Here is a 22,567-nt window from a genome sequence, read left to right as displayed (position 1 = left end):
TTAGCACCATGCTAAACCAATATATATAACCACAGCACAACATTGGGACCAGAGCCTTAAAGTAGATGTCAAGAGTTGCATAGAGTGGTGAGGGAGCTCCTGCCGTGTTTTACTGTGGTCAGGTTCCTCGAAGGAAAACTCTGTTTTCAGTTCTTCTCTGCTGGTCTACAAAACCTCTATACCTTATAATACAGAGATGGGGAAAAGATATTTTGTATATCAGGACCACTGTAACAATCTTTCAATAACAAAGGGGAAGTGTACACTCCCAAAGTGTGACCCCCTTTGGCCTCAATCTGTTTCTTACTAACTTATTACCATTTATCTTGCCCGGCAGACCCAAGGAAAGAGTCTTGACCATACACAATAGTAGCATCTCCTCAAAGTAATGTCAACACTTACCTAAGCCAAAAACCTACTTCCAATTAAGCCTTGACCGGACGACAAAACTCTTCCATTCTGCTCCATCTCCTTGGATCATGTATACGTTTCACCAATCCTCTGAGGAAGCCAATACAAGCAAATACAATGAAACGCGTATTGGTTTCAAATCAATCGGACTGAAATCTTCCATACAATACACCTTATTTATGACACTTCACATAACAATGAACCTAATGAATGCTTTACCTAAGATCAGAGACTTACCTATTACTTACCTTGTGGTAAATTCTGTTTACTGCTTGGATACATGAATGAATCACAATGTTGTAATTATCATTTAAAATACTGTTATACTTTCCATAATACACTGATAAAACTTTTTTAAGACTACTTGTGTCATATTTTCTATGAAATCTGTGATGCCCAAAAAAATACCTACCTTGCTCTGATAAGAATACTTACCTTGCATAGTATCTGACCCATTAACCCCTTTTCATTTTCTTCCTGACCCTCCATATGTCAGTGGAAACTACTTCTCTAATTCCTGATTTCAAGGGGCAGGCTTCATTTACTTCCTAAAACCTTTTTGAGAGCCCTAGTAAGCTTGCTCAACATATGTTTTGTATAGCACAAGAGCATTTTCTATGGAATAAAGCACGAGGAATCATGCATGTATTGCATAGAATCATTTTTAGGATAAGACACACAAATAAAACTTGTGTCATAAAAAGTTGCAGAAATCTAATTTTCAAGCAGGAGTACGAATACACCACTGACCCTCAACAAGTTCAAAACCTTGTAGATCAAAAAATATATTATGGAGCCATCATGCTGGTTGTAATGTTCCCACTATGACATAGTTGTATCTGTTGCAGGGGCATCACTGCACCATTTTGGGCAAACTCTAAAGACCTCTCCTACAGGAAATTCACCAGCAGCCTTGTAGTGACTCCAGACTCTCTGCTCTCTTGAGTTCCTCTTGAAAGATTTTTCCAAGTGGCTTCACATGCTGGAAAAGGTTTTCTATCCTCCAGTCACTTATGTTGTGTTAAACGCACCGCTTACAAGAAGTGCTAATGACTTCTCGTTAAACTCTGAAGCTTAAACTGTGAAGTGGTGGTCTGCATCCAGAATCCCTAGCAAGCACAAAGCTCCTGCTGGTGTTCGCCATTATCATTTATAGAAGACCTTTGTGTTTATTAGGAAAGAAATTGCACACCTATCGGATTTCAGTTTTCTCCAGATCTAAATTTTTCCAGGCACATGATTGTTTAAATGAAAGCAGCCTTTACTTACTAGGTTTGGAATTTTCAGTGGGACAAAGCTGGTCGGGTTGGTTTCCGAAATTGTAGACAATGATAAAAAACATAATTGTGGAAAGCTTCTTCCTGGGTTGATCTCTCTGTAGAAGTATTTGACTCCTCTTCTTTGTAGTTGCTCCACCATGACATAGCTGGTATGGTAATGGCATTGTATACAGTAGTTAAAAATATCAGGTAACTCTCACTGGACATCTGTGTTTCTGTAGTGTGAAATGCAAAATCTGCAGAGTGACAACTCAAAGCAGGACTATAAATATAGCAATGGGCAGGAGAGGGCAGCAGAATGGGAGCATTGTGTTAAACTCTTTCCTTTCCAAAGCCACAAACATTTACAGCAAGATAATGAATACAAATAGTTAATTACAAGATGTTTTCTTTGATTTCTTTGACATCCTTTATTATAGCAAATGCTAAAAGTTTGGGAGTTTAAGTGACCCCTTATTTGCTAAATTATTGAAATCCAAGATACAAGCTTTCAGCATAAATTCAATCCATTCTTTAGGCTTTATACAAATCAACAAATAGTTCTGAACCCCCATTTGCAATGAAATGTAACTAATAAATAGAACTTTTACAGTCATGTCAAATGGGTTAAGAATAATGCATTGCAGGCATCTAGAGGTTTTTGTGCTTAGCTCATCAAATCAGCAGTCCTATTCAGTTTCTGACATACCCAACAGTGTACCCCTGTGAAGAACTGATTTGGGGCCCATGTTGGGGCTTCTGTTGACTAAAGAAGGTCAGGGGCCCATGTGCAGCTGCACACTTTGTGGTGTCTCCTCTTAGCCCAATAAATCAGTAGCCCCACCCAGTGTTGGACATAGTCAACAGTGGGCCCCTGTAATGAACAAGAGGAAGGTCCAGGGCCCTTGTGCAGCAGTACACTTTGCACCCTATGTCCACCCCTGGTCCTACTTCAAATCATGATATCCTTTTAGTGCTTAAATCAATTAGAGGGAAAACATTGGCACCATGTAACCTCCATAAATCGCAAAAGAGCCTGCACTCCCAAGGTCCAGTATTATTAAAAAATATTGACTGAAGTTCCATGGTTAGTGACTCAATGGCTGCTCTTACTAGCTATGGAAATCCAGTAAAAACTGCCCTGTGGTCCTGCACATTAAAGCTCTGGCCTTTTGTTCCTAGCCGGGACCTTTGAAAACATACAAGGGCAAAATGCATGTTTGTACCATTATTAGTAACAAAAGCGGAGTACACATTTTTGGGCTAGTGTACACACACCTATTTGTGCTATATTTTGATCCATACAAGTCAGAGTGGATGAATGGTAAATCTGTTGTGGGTACAATACATGACAACTGCGTTAAACACCTGTCAAATGCATCACAAAGGTTCATTCATGTACGCTAGAGCCCTTAAAGAGATAAAAATTAGTTTTTTGCTAAATGAATATATGCAGTTATTTTTTTGGTAATTAACTAACATTACTTTTTATTTTAACATTCTTACATGCTTTTTTTCCATATGTTTTATCTTGTGTTAAATATAGAGATGTTTAGGCAAACCACTAGAGGGAGCTCTCATTGCGCTTACTCTGCACAGTGAATGTATAGTTTGCAGTGAGTTGTTTGACTCATAAGATCTTGTTTATAAAGCTGCCAGTCCTGATGATCACTTGAAAGGTCATGTTATTACTGCAGAAATACAAAACGATTGTATTTGCCTGTTCATGAAAGTGGTGAACTACTGGCACAATCATTGCTTTTATAAATGATCACCAGTTTATGAATGAATGAAAAGCATGTGGTTACAATGAAAGTGAATGGACATGTACACTACTTCCAAATATGGTGATCAGATCAATAGTTGGCTCATCCGATCACCATGTTTTAGTAATTACAGTATAAGGGTTCAGAATACTGATTGTCATCACAAATAATTAAATCGCCCATTTAAAAATTTGTGTTATAAAAGAAGCAAATAATAATTAAAGAAAGACAAGGCTGTGTTATTCTGTTATTAGATCGCCATTTCTTTACAAATATGCTAGTGGTAGAGCACAACCATTGTGCAGAACTGCAAAACAACAAGCAGAACTATAAGTATTTTATAAGCAAAAGGGTCTCCCTCCACTAATATTTAACCAGATGTTTATGGACTAAAAACCATCACACCAAAGTCTCCAGTGATGGGTATAGTTGATCCTACAAAAGAGAGACAGTTGTGCTCTTTCAACGCAACAATGGCATAGAGTTTATTCTGTCCCAGCATGGCTGTACCACTATGTATAAGGCCGGACCCATAAATACAAGAGTTAATGATTTTGTTGTAGAGGACCTTGAGTAGCCTGCACATAGCCCTGACTACAACCCTACTGATCCCCTCCTAGATGAACTATGAGCCAGACCTTCTCATCTAAAATCAGCACCTGACCTAATAAATTCTATCTTGGCTGAATGGGCCCACTGACAAAGTCCAAATTTCCATCTACACACTCCAAAAACTTGTTGGGAGTCTTGGCAGAAGAGTGAAGGCTGTTATAGAAGATGTTGGAGGTTGAGATGTCCACAATTTCTTGACCGGAATCCCCTATGGTGCACATATCATACAAGCTGTGCTTAGAAAATCAGGAATTTAAATATTTATATTAAGCTGATCTATTTTACATGTTTATCTAAAAAATTATATTAGGAAAACTTTTTAACTGTTAAACAGGTACTTGTTGGAGTCTGAATACAGCTACCGTAATACCAGTAGACCCATGATAGAGATATCTCATGTATATTACAGAGCTCATCTATCATCAAACAGCTGTCTGTAGGCTGGCCTTTGACCTCATCCAAAATGGCAAGCCCCTTCCACTCTTCTATATAAGTGAGACATTCTTTAGAACTGTTTTGACACATACAAGTGCGGCTGCAGATTCTCTGCACTCGGGAAAACTGTCACTCCCAATCACGGGCTCCTGTCTATAGGGGCCAGCACCTGTTCAGACAAAATAAGTAGCTTGTCCGTGCAGTGCACTCCCCAGGATTGGGATTGGTCACGGTTTCTGATTTACAGTCCGTGAATGGAAAGTATTTGAGGAGTAAAAGTCATGTGGTCAAATGACCAAACTGCGCTCTTTGATAAATACAGCAATACCTAAAGTAGAACTAAAGGCCGACTGACATTTGGTTTGCTAAAGCACCAATTATTATAAACAATTGCCAGCAATAACACTTTATTCCTCACTATCTTGGTAGCCAGAACTCCTTTCCGCTGTATGACGTTTCAGCATGTGGGCAGAATCTGCAGCCATTCCTGGTGTGTATGTATAGAAAAAAAACATCCATGAATGCAAAGCAAGGAGGAAACCTGTAGTAGCAAGGAATAGTTTAAGTAGTATTGTGGCTCCTATCCCGATGGAGATAAAAAAAACAATTAATGGAGGTGCCACTGCAGGGTTTTTCTTTTGCCTGAAGTTGGGCTTTAAACTGAAAATTATTTTAAACTTTAATGCTTTTCTTTTTCAGAGGAAACATTGGCAGGTCTTGCCATAATGGACACAGCCTTTTTAAACAAAAAAACAATATGGCAGACTTACCTTTTGTTTTGCTGTCCTCCAGTGTTAAAAACTTCATGTTCCTCATCTCTGCCCTTGGGGAGGCCACTGATGACGTTACTCCGTACATGTACAGTGGAGTAAAAATTGGAGCTCGTTCTACGTTATCAAGAGTTGTGCAGCCAATGGACCACCAGCCAATGGAAATATTAGCAGCTGTGTGCCAGTACTTACCCCTCTGTAGGATCCCATGATGACATCCTGCAATGGGCAGTTGGCAAGCCTTCAGCAGCTGCTATGCCTTCTCAGGCCTCCTAGTGGGCCCTCAATAGTCCTCTTCAGCGCTGTTTTACACATTGGTCTCAGTGGGTACATGCTAGCTAAGGGGTCAGTCCTCTCCCTAATTTTTCTGCTTTGCTAGTACTTGTTGTGCTCGAGCAAGTAGCTTTCTCTTCTTTGCTGCTGCTTCCAGCAATGTTCCATCAATGGGAGGTATAGGTGTCAGCCAACTTTACTTAACAGGCACACTGAAATATCTGCCAAACTCCAGAAGCTTGCACCAAATGCTCCCTGCCAGTGATAGTGGCCAGTCCTATCCATCTATGTATTTGTTACTTTGTCCAATCCCAGTTGCTGACCTTTGCTTCACCTGATCTTCCATATGGTTTCTGCCTAAACTGATCTCTGCCTGTCCACTAACCTTGTGTATTCACTTTCTTTTGGATACTGGACCTGGCTTATCACTATTTTATGTATGACCTTAGTTCTAGCCTCTGACCTGTATAATTTGGACTGACGTTATAGCCCTTCTAGTCATTGTGGACCCATTAGCCCTGGTAGGCTCTCCGGTCACTTGCCAATCTAAAGGCTATTCCTTACATATTCAAATCCTAGGGCCAACTGAGAGGTAGGATGGGGAAACTAGCCTTAACCATCGATGAAGGCTATAGAGTAGATTTATTGTTTGGGTAATTATTGGCATTTGACCCATGACCATTCACTGAATATCCTAATTATTGCTGATGTTGGCAAGACTCACAGTGGGCAGCATTCGCCTGCTGAAATAACTCATGACAGTAGTGATTGGGTGAGGTTATAGCCAAAGTCATGTCGGGATGATAACTTTTCAAAATGTCATTGCCATCTTTGTCCTTGCTAGGGATATTTATTTATTTATTTATTTATTCAACTCCACATTGTTATCTGGAAAAAATTAGGAGTGTCAAAATGTTACAGTCTCGCCATGTGAGAGTCACATGTGAGAGTTAATCTTCCCATGGATACTTGAGTACTTCCCCCCACCTTGTAAAGATCATTTCTTGCATCTCTTGGACAAGAAGTAAAAGAAAATCTTCGACTAGGTAAGCAAACCCAACATGAGGTTTAACCATTCCTTACTCCATAGAGGTCAGGTATCAATGTTTTCCAAAAAATTTACACATTTTTATTATTGGATTTAGCAAATCTTTTATTCATGATTCATACATTAAATTTTTGGTTACAAGTTGGGTGGCTCTTGGGTGAAAACATTTATGTTTTATTCAATACGTATACTTTAAGAACTTAATGTCAATTATACTTAGTAATATGACATGCACACTATGTTTCAGGTGATAATATCAACTTCCAGAAATAATTTTTTTTAGCTCTGAAAGCTTGCAGCTAGGAATCATTATTTCTCTATACTTTTCTGGCCTTTTTTCTAGACGTTTAAACCTTTTTTTTCCTGTCCATCTGTCCTAGCCCACAGGCATATGCCAAAGGGGCCCTCACCTCCCTTAGGCAGTCTGCTACCCCAGTGCTTTCAGGCTAAACCATATGATTGTGAGAGCACTGCCACAGAAATGCAAATTCAAAGCTCTGCAGATTCAAAGCTCTTCTATGAAAGTGGATGAGCAACAGAGGAACAGGCAGGCCTCTGTGTTACTAGACCAATACATGGAAATAAAGGTTTCACAAAAATGAATTGTCGGTCAGCACTCATCTTAATATACATTAGATCCTAAGTGATAAATTATATTTGGATATGTTTTGCTAAAGGAATATTATTAAAAAGAAAATACTGTTATATTAAGTAAAATGATTTATCATTTGTCCATTCCCTATTACATCTCAGTGCTGCTGATCTTGCACAGCCCACCTGCAGCCACTTTCTGCCCATATGCACACTAGCAATGGCTGAATGGCATTTTTTAGGGTGAGTGTCCTGAAAAAGGGCGACAACGGTGAGCCATCCATAATGTGTGTTGGCATTGTTGCTTGTATTTTCCATGTTACATGTTACAGGTTGACAACTTAGATCAGTGTTTCTCAACCAGGGTTCCTTTAGGATGATAGAGGTCCCTTGAGCAATTTGTGACTCTTAGGTCAATTTAATAGATACCAATGATCTTTTGGGATATCTCAACCAGTGGTGAGTGGTGATCTTCCCAATGGCCAGTAATGGAAGAGGCCACAACACTAAGGTACTATGAGCTGTGGATATAGTAATTATAGAAGGGGTTCCATGAAGACCTGACACTATTTTCAAGGGTTCCTTCATAGTAAAAAAAAGGGTAAGAAACACTGACCCAGAGGAACACATAAAAGACGGGGACAAAATGTTTTTCCCTTATTGCAACAAGCTTCTGAACAAGGACTTTCATAGTTCGATCACCATGTTTTATTTTAATGCAACTTTATCTAGTGCAACCTGGTAGGCCTGTAGCCTCTTATCATATGACTCTGAACTGGAAAGCATTTACTTATTAAATGAGTGCTGCAGGAATTTAGTTTTTGTCTCCGGGTGTCCTGAATTGGTTCCAATTGGTAACAGTGATTACAAATTATGCACTTATAATCCCATTTTAGGTTTCTGTTCTCTGGACACTGACTATGTTTTTTTTTTTAACAGACAGTAAATACTGACTCATTTGGCCTGATTTAATAAAGCTCTGGAGAGGATAAATTTTCATCAGTGAAGCTGGGTGATCCAGAAAACCTGGAATGGATCTGGTCCAGATCTGAAAACATTTGCTAACAGATAGCAAATTATTTTTAAGAAATCCATTCCAGGTTTGATGGATCACCCAGCTTCACTGATGAATGTGTATCTCTCCTGCCTTGGAAGCTTTAATAAATAAGGTCCATTGTCTACATTTCACCTTCCTATAGTAACAGTTGAGTATCAGGGATGCAGAAGCATCCCATTCCCATCCACTTTCCAGGCTGGACACTTTTACTCAGGCACCTAGCTTGAATTTCCAGGTTGAGGTTTCCCTAACATATATTTAGAGATGTTGGTTTATTAACTTGCAATTATACATTGTGTATATGATATAAAACAGTACATAGCACTTTTAACATTCGCACATTTGATTTATATATTGGATTTAATTACAGTTCATAAGACATGTGAATTTCCAATATTATATTCTCCATCATTATACCATGATTCTGCTACTTACATTAGATTGGAGAGATATCAATGTCTGCAATTTAAATTTTTATACAGTAAGAGCTTCTTTTATTTTTAACCCTCACCTTTATTTCTTCATACAGTGATTATCAGCTACGTGAAAAACTTCTGTAACAGAAAATAATTTCAAGAGCCGAAAAAAAAGAAGAATCAAGAACTGGTTAGTACCTTTCTCTTCCTCAGGTTTGGTTTAGTTTGAAGGTCCTTCCTGTAAACGGTAGAGATGTTTAATATTGTACAGGATTTATATAGCGCCAACATATTACGCAGCGCTGTACATTAAATAAGGGTTGCAAATGACAGACAGATACAGTGTCACAGGAGGAGGAGAGGACCTTGCCCCGAAGAGCTTACAATCTAAGAGGAGGGGGAAGTATCACACAATAGGAGGGGGTTGTGTTATGCAGCCACAATAAAAATAGGTTTCTTTCACCTCCTCCCCATATATTAATATTCCTATGATATTGTACAGTTTTGACCTAAAAATGTCATAGGAATTTAATTTTAAGGATTTGTGGAAAGACCAGTACAGCACGACAACAGATGCTGGAGCAAACTTAAAACTTTTACATCAATAAATCTGCCCTCCAGCCTTCCCTTCAGTCTTGCACAGTTGTACCTCTCTAGGACAGAAATTGATTAGTCTTATTTCACTGTACACTGTAAGCTTCTCACATTGTGCATTGGAAGGTGCAGCAAGTCAGAAAGTTTCATTCCCTGGCGGGGGGATGTTCAGCATTTTGTAGCCCTTTCCTCCCCAACTTGTCTGTTCATGGCCTACCTTGTGGATTGGAGTTTTTACAATTGTGGAGGCTCAGCATTCTGTATGGATTTACCCAAGGTTTGTCTACATGCAAATACAGCCTGTATGAGAACATCCACTCCTCCAGACTAAAGTACACACGCCAGATCGATGTTACTCAACACAAACGATCATGATCATCAATGTTGGAAAGTCTACAGCATTCCCCCAATGTCATTTAGCAATCTACCATGGCCAGGGGTGTAGTTGTAAAAACAGGGGGGCACAGTAAACGTTCCCACCCCCCACTACACCTCTGCCTATGTGTCACTCAAAGGGGAAGAAACTACCAGAACCCACCCACTCCCCTGTCTGAGCCTGCGATGGGAGCGTGGGCGGGTTGTGTTCAGAGCTCAGGCCAGTGTGCCCCCCAGCTGGGTGCTTCTCTGAACCCCACGGGGGGGGGGGGGGGGCGGACCACCAAAGAATTTAAAATAAGAGTGGGCAAGATTGCCCATTCCCGAAGAAAGTGAGGGCACGGCGTTCCCAACCATGCCTGGCGCACTACACCCCTTACCATGGCAGATCACTGGACGATTGAGCAGGAAGGGCAGCTGTAATAACCTATAAAGGAGGACGCAGCAGGGTACCTCCAGTTTGCCCCCACTCCATAGAAATACAAATGTACAGCACTCATTCTCATTCTTTAGTTTACTGACACTGAGATTGATCTCTGGATAATATCTTGGTGATCTTCTTGTATCACAGCTTTTAGGATTAGTACTGAGGCAGGGTGATGTGAGGTTTCCAAAAATGTATGTGCAAATGTGTGTGTACCTTACATATATACGCTGTTGTTTTTCATAAAAAACTTTTTGGGAATCAGCTTAAGTAAATGATTTTTACTCATTAGCGTCTTCCAATGCCCTGTAAAGCAAAACTCAGATTGGGGAAATGAAAAGCAACACAAATATGTTATAATAAACAAGAGAACAGGGAGAACAGGGAGACAGAGAATATATAAATCTGTTGAGTCTCCTGAATTCCCTGTCCAATCACAGGCTGGGGGAGGGACAAGACCTGTAAGTGTTACTAAACCGCCGCATAAATAGACAAGTCCCCTGCCCTGCATACAAAACAGCTCCCTTATATGTATTTAGCTATTTCCCTGGAGTTAAACTATAGTAGTTGACCACATGGTCTAGGTTGTTTTGCTAGGGGCATGCCAGCTCATATGTCTGGAGTGAAATGCTGGTATATTTCTTAGAATATATATACAACATAACACTTTTTTTTTAACAGTCAGTTAGAAGATCTGGATTCTGTAAGCTAGAAGGGTTGTGGGTCTACAGAAGCAAAGGGTCACATAACAGGCCTCCTTAAATTTATAATTTCCATTACATTTCCTCAGGATTGGGTGCCACGTCTTTCAGAAGGGCTCCTTCTGAGTAGCCAAAATTTCTTTCACTGGCAAGAATGATTATCAGTGACTGACACACATCTCCGCATTTGGCTCTAGGTGCTTCTCTTTCACCAGCATATGATGAAATGTGGAAACAGAGAGGCTTGAAGTGAGGCAAATTGCTGTACGAGGATCCAAATATCAAATTGCTCCACTTAAAATACTCAGGGATTAATACTGCACTTAGATCCCAACACAGACAGTCAAGAGTTTCTGTACATTGCGTTTTAGCTTGCCGTACAGGAAACTTTGGCTTTACAAGTGAACTGGTAATAGGGCCATTGGATTATTTGATTAAGTAGTGAACGGTATAAAATTGTCCAACATAGAGACAATAGGCGAGGTATTCAGGCTCTTCATATCCATCCAATTTGTTATAATACCAAGATAAACTTACAAATTATTATTTCCTAACCGGCATTGTATTAAAATAATGTTTGCTGTTGTTATAAACTAATAGCCGACTGGGTTACTACAAAATAAAAATGTTTCTATATAAATATATGATAAATGATCCAGTGTTTGTGGATAGCTAACCATCACATCTACATGAACCTGTTGATTGATGCTAAAACCATAAATGATAATTATCATAATCTTTCCACCCCTCTTGTGGCTATCAACCCTTCCAGGATTGGGGATGCAGGAATTTGTGCCTGTTTCCCAGGTCAGGTAGTCATGTTGGATGAAAAAAAACATCTCACAATGGGTGTTCCCATTCATCCCAATGGGTTTCAGTAGGGTTCAGGTTGGAGATTGTTCAGATCATTTGAGTTTCTTCACACCAAAATAATCACAGCCTGTCTTTGGAGCTGGCTTTGTACTGAGGGTCACAGTCATATAGGAACAGAGAAGGACTTTCACCAAATTTCCAGTACCAGGTTGAAAGTACTCCTTTGCATGTTGCAGTTTTAATAGAACCCTAGACTAGAAATACCTGATTGCAATGACTTGGAGGATTTTTTACATATCTTTGGCAGATAGGTAGGTGTGACAAATGGGTGGCACAAACTTGGCTATATAAAATCCCCAATAAAAACCAAAGATTTCTTGAGAAGAATGAGAAGAATAAAAAAGGACAAAAATAGGCGAATGATAAAGATTTTACCTTACTTAGCATGGCATGCCTATTAGAGCTGAGAAATAGGCTTCAATTGCTGGTGGAATGTTCTCAGCATTTCACAATATAGTCCAGTTGTATAAACTTAACGATTTTAAGTTCCACATTTTTTGTACTAAACCATTTTGGGTCTGTGCTCTACCACCTAGTTCTGATTTTTTCTGTAATAGTTTTTGAGATTTTGAGATAAATACAATAAACGCAACAAAAGGACACATTTATAGCAGATTTAAGTATACTACTACATTCAAAACACATACAGTGACACATCCAATGCAGAAAGCAAGGACACCAACATTGGCATTGAATATAAAAAATATATAAGAACATCTAAAAATGGTAAACCAATACTTATATTTAAACTTGGGAAGCATGTGTAGAGATGTGAATCATATCCCTTTTTATTGGGAACACTTGGGTGTATGTTCTGATTTGACTTGTTGTTTATGTCCCATACAGTTTCTTTGCAATAAAAAGCACATAAAAAAACAAACTGTATCTAACACACATTTACCTATTTTGACTTGCGGATATCACTCTCCTGAATGTATCCTGTTAAGTAATCATCTCTACCAGACACTTCCCACAACCCACGTTGATCTGTTTTATTGCAGCCATTGACAGGTAAACTCACCCATTACACATTGCAAATGGCTTGGAAGTTGCGGGGAAAAATAATTGTCCTCATTATTGCAACCATAAAGCCCCTTACATCAACTGATATATTAACTAGCATACTGTGCAAGTTAAAGTAAACTGTGATAAGTTTGATAGTCATTGCTTCAGTATCTACTTTTAAAGCATTGTATATTTGAATGGTTTGTTTTGTAAACTAAGTGAAGCGTACAATTTATAAGAAAAATTTTGTTATTTTGGTGTGTTTGTGTATTCTTAAAAAAATATCAGCTTACACTGTTCTTAAATGTGGTAGTTGTATCATTTATCATTTTTTAAGTATTTTTGTTTTTGTGGCATACTTTGGACCTGGTTTATCAAAAGTCTCCAAGATAAGATTGGAGAAGGTAGACTGTTATGGGAGAACCTAGGTGACTTAGCAAACCAGGAATGGATCTGGTGCTGGATTGAAAAAATTTGCCAACTAATAGCAAAGTTTGAAAGATCTACTTTAGGTTTGCTGGATCACCTGGGTTCTCCCATGATAAGTCTATAATCTCCAGGAGAGCTTTGATAACTCAGGTTCTTTCTGTCCTATGAGACAACGCTCACCCCAGGACATCCCAGCTAACTCATAACCCAGGGCCCTTAGTATAAGGACAACTGGTAATAGTAACATACCGAGACAAGCACTCTAATTTGTACATTTAGCAAAGCAAGTAACTAGTAGCAAGTATCAACATGTAATGTCTGCACCAATGATGGGAAGGTGAAGGAATGACTAATGGGTAATAAGGAAAGAGAATAAAGAATGGGATACAGAAATCATGGGGGTAGTTGGGCATTAAGCATTATTTTGTAACTCTTTGGCTGGCAGCGGGGGCCTAAGGTCACATTATGAGTGATTGTGGACTAATGGTCACAGGCAGGTATTTGGCAATCCATTTATTTCAAATTTGTCTGAAGTGTTCCAATGGTTCTTACTTCTTAGTTGCTTTGAAAGTTTAGGTTCAGGAGCCTAAAACCCTCCTTATTTGAATGTCCAGTTAGGGGTGCAGGTGGGTGAACAAGCTTCGATTCATAACAAATGAAGGGGTCATTTAGGACACATGGCTGAATACATATTAAGACCTCAAAATTACAATTTAGGAAATTACTTTGAAGCACAGTGAGTGCAGGGAATTTGTATATTGGATGTGTTGTCCACTTGCCAGTTATTCATATAAACTTTATTTTTCCCTTCTTGGAACCAGTCTACAGGAGGCACAATAGGCTTCCTTTCTTCCTTAGAAATGATATCTCGGCACCTTTCCTAGGCACATATTTGCAATGTAGTCCCTCTATATCATGTTTGTACAAAGTTTACATGGCTTTCCATTACTCTGTTGTTAAAAATGTTTGATCTGGGCAGATTAACTCAATTATTGCCCACTTCCTATCGAACTCCAGAACAACTGGAGTGCTCAACCACAAAAGCGATTGCATATCAGCTCTGTGAAAAGTACTTTTAAATATTAAAAAGATAATAAGTGTTGTGATTTAATGCTTTTCTTGTCTGGTCCTGTGTGCATGTGACTAAACGCCATTGATAAGCCACAGACGCTGGAGTCACTTGTCTGGTGTGCTATGAGGACGGAGATTAGCAATTAAAGCGAAAGATACCGCGTATTATATACAGCTGAGTACCTGACATGGGTGATAGGCTCTGAAAGCACAATGTGGACTCTCCCTGGACTCCATTCAGAAAGGCGTGAAGGTAAATATTTGATATGTTTTCTTAGTGTCTGGGTGAAGATTATACTTTAGCTATTTATTGAAACCCCAATTCATTCATAGAAAATTCTGGGAAAAGGTGAACGTTTTCTACCATTCGACCCGTTATAAGTCAAGAAGTCCTTCAATGCTTTTGAAAACAACCATTAGGTGAACGGTCATGTATTTTAAAAGTCCAACATACATTTAGTTTTAACCAGCTAATTACATTCCATGCATCAAAAGACATTAGGTAATTATCTCCCAACATGAATGGCCATGCTGGTCTCTGGCAAAAATCAGTGGCTGCCCCAGCACCGTTCACTTATATGAAGGTGACCACATAGGGGTGCCACGTGATCATTCTTCCTTCCCTCCCCCATAGAACACAATGGCTCGGTGTGTACAGCACTCATTCATTCACCTGTCACCACCTGTCTGAGCCTAAAGCCCAGGACAGACATCCAATGGATGTTAGATGCTTGTAGCCGGAGCATTCAAATTCAACTGATGTTGGGAGTGCCATACGCGTTTTCTAAATGCTATAGCAAGCAATCGTTAGGATTCTCTTACCTCATGTTGCAAAAGATCTGCTTTTTCTCAGAAAAGTTTCAACTGCTTCCAACAGCTTGGTTCCCCTACATTTAAGGGGTCATTATTTGGTTGGGATATTTACCTACGGACCTGGGGGAGCTTATCTTCTCGTCAGCAGTACTTTGACTTGCAGTTCCATTTTTGACCCCAATATTTTTCTAAGTGATTGATTTCCTTACCTGTGAATTTAGAAATACATATTTTGATGTATGTGCCACAACCCATGAATTTTGATCTTGTATCCTGACCTACAGTAGGTATCTGTACTTCTGTTAATATGTATGATTTCTATCCTTCTTGAAAACAAATTGGTAGTTCATTTCTGTGAGCTATTTGTCAGTTGTCAAATATAGGTGATAGTTTAATAGTGTTGCTAATTACATTAACTCAGCTGTATAAGAGGCTGCCTTCCCTAAAAAAAATATATTTAGGAAAGAAAACCAAGAACAGCTAGGGTTTTTGTACAGTAAAAAATAGTGTATTATATAGAACAATTCAATTCATAGTTTTGCATAAGAAAGCTTAATACATTGTTTGAAACTGTTCTTTCCACATATAAAGTCAGTAGACAAGTGACTTGATGAGCTAAACTGGGATAACCCTAATAATTAGTGAACTTAACAACTCGTACCCCAACGTGTTTCGCCTCTCGGCTTCTTCAGGGGATTTGAAGATCATTTGATTCAAAATTTGAGTTGAGATGGAAATGAAATTTAAGGGATGTCACGGGGATAAATATAAGTTAGTGATCCCATAATACAGTATCTGTACAGCCGTGGGGAGGTGATCCTTTATCACGCAGAGTTCGCCATGCAGGAGGTCAGTGACACACAACTCAGCAACACCTCCTGCAAGTATTTCTTGTTTATAAATTTGGCTGGATTGGTTGGCAAACATTTTACATACATGGGTACCTTTTGACCCCAAATGCTCTAAAGGAGATTTCCTTGCATAAATGTTTAACACTAACACTCTGAATTTGGGTGCAAAATAAAAAACAGAAGACCCATATAAATATACCCATATATAGAAAAAACTTTACACTGGCCAATTTTTGAACAATATATTCACATAAAACTTTAATACATATGCCACATTCTAAATAGTCATAGACAATGTTTACACTATACATCCAAAAAACATTACTATTAGGGCATTTTAGGGCATTTTTTTGGATGTATTGTGTAAAGATAGTCTTTCGATAGACCCATTAAAATTCATTGCACCCCCTCCCTTCTCCAGCAGCTTTTGTATCCAGTGGTCAAGGTCTAAGTAAGAATACATATTTTCATACATAGCTGCCAAACAGTTCAAAATCTAAGAATAATATCTTTCCGGGCAAATATAGTTTACTATAGGTATTAACGAGCGCCGCACAGTTTGTCTAAACACGATATGCCGTATTCAGTTCTTGGTACTTCTTAATCTCGAGTATTTCCTAATTTCCACTGTAATGGGAAGTTGAATAAATAATTGATATAAGTGAGTGCCAAGCACAGTTGAGCAGAAGCCAAAGTCAATACTCAATGTTCATGCCGTTAAAATACTACTACTTAATTTAGATCTTGGATCCAAAGGACAGATGCAGTCATTCTAATGACACTTGATATATTAATAAAGACAGCTTTTTTTCACGATTATCCTGGGCTTTTGGAGCTGGTTCAAAATGGATGTCAGGTGTAAATATTAATATTAATGGTCAATGGGTGTTATAGAATGTAAAAATATAGTTTTTCTGTAACGTCTTCTAGCAGATACAACGCCTGCAGCGCCTCCAGTTACGTTCTTCAAAAAGAAATAATATACAAAAAAGAACAAGTAAAACACACTGAAGTTTTTAGGGCAGCATTTATAAAACAGAGAATCGGAAATTCCCTCGTGGGAATCTTTCACATCTATGTGTTTCAATGGCAGTCATTTATTTCCATGAGGGAATGTTTGAGGGAATGTCAGGATCCCTGTTTTATATAGAGCCTAGATTTTTTTTTTAGTTAACCAATGCAGAGTTGATTAAATATTTCTTGTAATAAAAAAATAATTAAAGTACAACCAAAAGACTAAACAAGTAACAAATACAATTATTATGTGATGCATAAACTTCATGAATTAAACAGAAAAACCAAACCAAAACTCTCCTTTCCCTTAGCAGACACTGCAGCTCCTAGTGGGAGGGCTTCCGGACCAGAAGCTGTGCCGTCAATCTAGAAAACAGTGGGCGGGATTGGGTGTGGCTTGGTGCTGATTGGCAAGCTACATAATAAGCAGTGGCCAAGCCCTGTTCCCCATTTTACTGTCTTCTTATTTTGTTTAATGACTGTCAAAACTACACAAAGTGAGAGATAGATCTCTCCAAAATGAAGACAAGGAGCTACTAAACTTTACCACTTATATCCACAATGTTGTAAAATAAACATAACAAGAAAAATACTAATAATAATACATAATACTGAATTGATCAAAATAAAATTTCTTTAAAAATAAATTAAAATATCATTGTAATAAAATAAAAAGTAATGATACAATAAATGCACCGAACAAACAAATCTGATTGTTGCATGGGAACTCATAATTAACCCTCCTAGATAACAAGCTCTGTGTATAAAAAAACAGTAAAAAATATGCATCTGTAACATAAAAGTCCATTCACAGGTATGAAAATGAACCATAACTTAAAAGAGGAAAGAAAAAAACAGTTTTCAGGTAACTCATTACTATAATGTGATTCGGAGCACCTTGATAGGTGTCTCTTCCCAACGCCAGGAATAACATTTGTAATCCGTTAAATGCACTTAAGAAATTGATGTTACAGCCCCACAATCTGTTAGGGGCCTTGCTTCCTGGCGGATTGTAAAGTATCCCAACCTTAATTGGATCATCAGAATGTGATCCTCGTTCAGGTCCCTGGATTATATAAGACTGTCTTTGCTCGGATGCATTGAACCAACGTCTTCTTGTTCGGGATATTTTGACCCTTAATGTAGATAAGTGGTATTTTTCATCAATCTTAGCTTGCATTAAAAAAGGGAAATGTCAGTTCAATGTGGGGTGTTTAACTTAATTTAACATCTTTTAATTTAATACCTTGGAAAACTTACTGCATCCACGACCCGGCTAACACTTCGCTTGATGGAGTGTCCTGACGGTATTGGGTGCCATTGCTAATATCCTGCGTCCAGAACATCCTGTATTTTGAGAAACCACAATGTCTTTACATGTCCTTAAGTTCTCCCTGAAAACTAGAAAAGATGGTTCACACAGAGGTAAGATGGAGTTGGTAGGGGTAGCCAAATTTATGGATATATTGTAAGAGGTATACCTCCAAGACGCTATTCATTCTTGTGCGTAACATTACATGCGTAAATGTGCAAATTTGGATTTTTCCTATTAGAGTTGCAATCTGTTCAGCTCCTTCCAGCTTCTTGCACTTTCAGATTGGCCATTAAGTCCCCCTTTAAAATTGATGGGCTTTTAGTAACGTACATACACAACATATTGCCATATGCTGGGAGATATAAATGCTTGCATGTTATATTTTATGTCTGAACAAAATAAAAAAAAATGATTCAATATATCCCAAAAACATACTGGTTGGTTGACTGGATTCCTCCATAACTTAACTATTTGCTCTAAAGTTTCATTTCATAATTTTAACCACGCATAGGTGCAAAGTTGGCATATATAAAAATCAGCCAATATACATATTTACTTTTTCAAAGGTTTATTTTGTACTTCATTAAGTGTTGGTACACCATTTAGGCCTAAAAAAAGATGCATTGGATTGTTACCAGCCTTCTTAAGGTGGCCATAATCTACATAACATTTTTAATAGACCGGAGAATGTATGTGCCTTATTGGGCTTGCAGTGATCCCCAACAAACCCCAGCGGATGGGAACTCTCCCTGCCTTTAGAATGTTAGGCTAGGGGTGGTTGGGGAGCACTCCTAGCTGACTTTTAGTTCTGCTGGTTGCATGACGGTGGATAAGTAATCCATATCACACATTTACACTGGTTGTGCAACTTTCAACTAGTGTATGGCCACCTTTACAGAACCTCCCTCAAGGGTCAATAGATAATGTCTTCTGTCCTACCTGTGTTAAGAAGAAAAGTAATCAGTGTGAAAAACAGCTGGGTGGGTGCATTGATTCACAAGGTCTGCATTGGATTGGGCTTTCATTCTAAATAATACCATCAGTCCATAGCAAGAAAAGGCACATGGGTCATGGCATTACTTTAGAATAGAATCGGGCAGGATTGTGCAAAAACTGTGCCACATCAAAAACAATATATTAAATAACCAAGTTTTATTTTCAGTATTCCTTCTTTGATACCTTACCTTCGATCCTCACAAATGAATATATAAAGCGGCAGATTGGATGGGCCAAACGTTCTTTATCTTTAACCAGCCTTCTGTAAATTAATATCTTCTAAGTTGAATCTACTGTGCACTGCATTTGCATTAACTGGTTATTCTCAAAGTGCAGCCTTCCAACAATACTAAGGAGATCTGTGCCTTCTACTCCCCTGTGTGTCTGAGTTATATGGAAGATCTTTTTGATGCTGTACAATTTTAAGTCAACCACCTCTGGCTCAGACCTCTCTGCTGGATTCCTTTGATCTCACCCAGGTCTAGCAGTGAGTTTCAAAGGCTCCATGTGGCATACATTCATTTGTGACATAACACGTTTTATGCAAGGGATAGTCACTTTATATCTTCTTTTGTGTCCAGCAAATGATTAAACATGCTTTAGACTATTAATGTTTGGAAGAATGTGGTATTGTGTGCATGCAGCTGGAAATAATAAAATGAATTTGACGTAAATAAATACAAAAGACAGACAGTTGTTTATTCGCAATTAAATAGTATTTGTTAAAAAACAGCTTTCAGGAGAACACTTTCCATGTTGTGAGCAGAGGGAAGGTATTCTGTAGTCCTGTCTTAGATTGACAGTGCTGGTCCTCCATAGATATAGTGAATGGGTGGTAAAAATGTGTTTTTGGGTTTGGATACCTTAAAGCCCAAATTCAGGTTCCTAATAGCTATTGATGAAATAGAAATACATAAACTGAATAAAGCAGCATCTTTAATAGCCAAACTTTAGCTGAACAACATCACAAACTCCCATTACCTATATTACTCCCAAAGGTCAAGAAGCCATACCATCACCTTTATATGTGTTTCCTTTTATTTACTGCCATCCAAAGTCAGTGATCAAGAAATTAGAAAAAAAAAAGCCACTCACCCAAAGACTGATAGTTCACCAATGGGGCACATACTCCGCACCATCATACAGGTTCATTCTCAAGAACCTGAATTTTCCCCACTGCATGCAAAATATCCCTCACTACCACCTTGATGGGGAGGACTTTTCCTTGAAGAGAATCCTGGCATCGTACATTCCAAGTAAAGTACTGGACTACTACATTAACTAGAAAAAGTGTGTCATTCCACTGTGAGACCAGATTGTATGATGAAAAAAGCCATAAAGGTTTCTTATTGACAGCCTGGAAGAGGTTGGCTTACCTTGGTGGTCCATCAACTTAAAAGGATAGTGGCAACCAGTGGTGGACATGGGGACGGGTGGTAGGTCAGATCCTAAGCATTTAAAGGATGAATAAATGGCTTCCAAATCTGTTGTCAGACCTTAATCTCTTTTGACATCTATTAGAAGCAAAATAATCCTTTTTATGTAAAAAAATTACAGAAGGGTTAGACAGCTCCGCTCCCCTGATTGCTCTTGCAGCCCTACCAGAACTGTAGTATGTGTTATTGGATAGAGATTCTCTACACACAGGAGTCCCGCAGCTGTGCTCATGAATGAATGCAGCCATGGGAATTATCCTGTGATGATTCCCACAGCTGCATTCATTCATGAGCACAGCTGTGGGAATCCTGTGTTCTTGGATAGAGAATCTCTATCCAAGAACACATACTACAGTTCTGGTAGGGCTGCAAGAGCAACCAGGGGGAGGGGAGGAAATTTTCGCGGGATTGGCAGAGGCCTTCTTGCTCATCCCTAGTCAGGATTTGATGCCTTAATGGAGATAGAAACAGCAACAAAATACTTTTATCAGTAGACTGGGGAAAAGTTTTTTAAAAGAAAATTGGGGTTTTATTACCTGTGTTATCTGTTTTATCTGTGTATTATGTTCATGATGACCCTTAGTGCCCTTACTTGGTCTCACAAGGATAACAAGGGAAAAGACATGTCCCCAATGGCATTAGAGAGAGCATTGTAAAGCCAACACAAGTTTTAACTCCTACTATTCAAAAACATAAAAACTTGGCTGAAACTGGGATTTAATTTTTGGAATATTATGCAGAATTAGTGCCCTAGCAGATCACTTATATCACTTAAGGTCAGAAATGGCCCTTGTGATTGTGGCTGAGACTACATGTGATTTGAAATGCACAATTTGGGGCCCCTGATCTAAATGACAGAAACAAACCAGCTGTCTTTACCATAGCTGCTACAGTAGCCATATGTTCTGTTCAAGTGTGTGTCTAAATTGCTGTCTGTGCTTCTGCTATTATGTAGCTGGGAACATATGTATACTGCTACTGTTACAGTGTTCATTTAGGCTGTGATTGAGAAGGGAGAAATGGGGGGTGGGGAGTGTTTGACATATAGAAAAACTAAATTAGAGGATTCCATTGCTAAGATCCTAGTCTGGTCATTAGCTTTATTCTTTGGCTTTAACCTTTTCCAAATCATAGTCTTGTAATAAATATATCTTGAACCACAACCCTATTAATTGGTAAGAACTGGAACCCCAACTGCAAACCTAGTTGTTTCTTCTGCCATCACTTCCTGACCTCCAAGGTTTTGTGAAGACCTTCATAAAACAAGGAGGCTGTTATAGCCCCAAAGGGCCTATTATTTGAAATGGCCAACAAAATATCATGGTAAGGTGTCCACAAACTGTTGCCCATACACGTTTTTATATCTAAACACACATGTATATTTTTTTAACCTGCTAATAATACTGGGAATACTGGATTGATATTGGCTGCACTTGAGGGTAAAGCCTTTACCATAGTGAGGTATATTAAATTATTAAAATAAATAGAAAGAAATATAATGTTAATGAAATTGATTAGAACATATGGGGTGTATCAGTAAAGCAGTGAATGTGCCATTTACTATACAGACACTGTAATTTACAATGCATGTACCAGAAAGAATTATATGCAGTGTTTGGTGAGTGTCACATTCACAGTTTTATAAATATATATATATTTATATCTAAAGAAATAATTTATTTTTGCTTAGTTGACATCACCCCTGTATTCAAATTCCACCGTATCATATACACATTAGGCTGACGAATAAATGCTACCCAGATCACTATGCTTAAAATTGTATATTTTACGACACCTTACACCTTGGATTGGTGTCACATAATATGTATGACTGTGTGTGATTTTCTTCTCCTACTGAGTACGTCTTTTTGATCTGTAAGCCGCAATTAGTTGACTTTTTGCACAGCTTTGTGTACTGGCTCAGCAGTCTGCACTTATACCTTCCTCTGTATTGAAGTCAGCAAGGATTCCTGGAATACACGCCGTGGGTCTCTACGTTCCATGAAGGGTTGGGAATTCATGTACATGAATA

General features: G+C 38.5%; 1 protein-coding gene across 1 annotated transcript in view; it reads left to right on the top strand.

The window, feature by feature from the left end:
* Nucleotides 1-22,567, top strand: part of ESRRG (estrogen related receptor gamma) — a 371,154-nt gene that overhangs the window by 54,276 nt on the left and 294,311 nt on the right. The window contains exon 2 of the mRNA XM_072409871.1: nt 8,752-8,828. The gene's annotated coding sequence lies outside the window, so the exon portion shown is untranslated. The remainder of the gene's footprint in view (nt 1-8,751; nt 8,829-22,567) is intronic.

The sequence above is a fragment of the Pyxicephalus adspersus genome, chromosome 4, assembly GCF_032062135.1.
Source record: "Pyxicephalus adspersus chromosome 4, UCB_Pads_2.0, whole genome shotgun sequence".
Taxonomy (NCBI): Eukaryota; Metazoa; Chordata; class Amphibia; order Anura; family Pyxicephalidae; genus Pyxicephalus; species Pyxicephalus adspersus.
The sequence above is the reverse complement of the archived record's forward strand: the minus strand, read 5'-3'. Positions and strand labels throughout refer to the sequence as shown.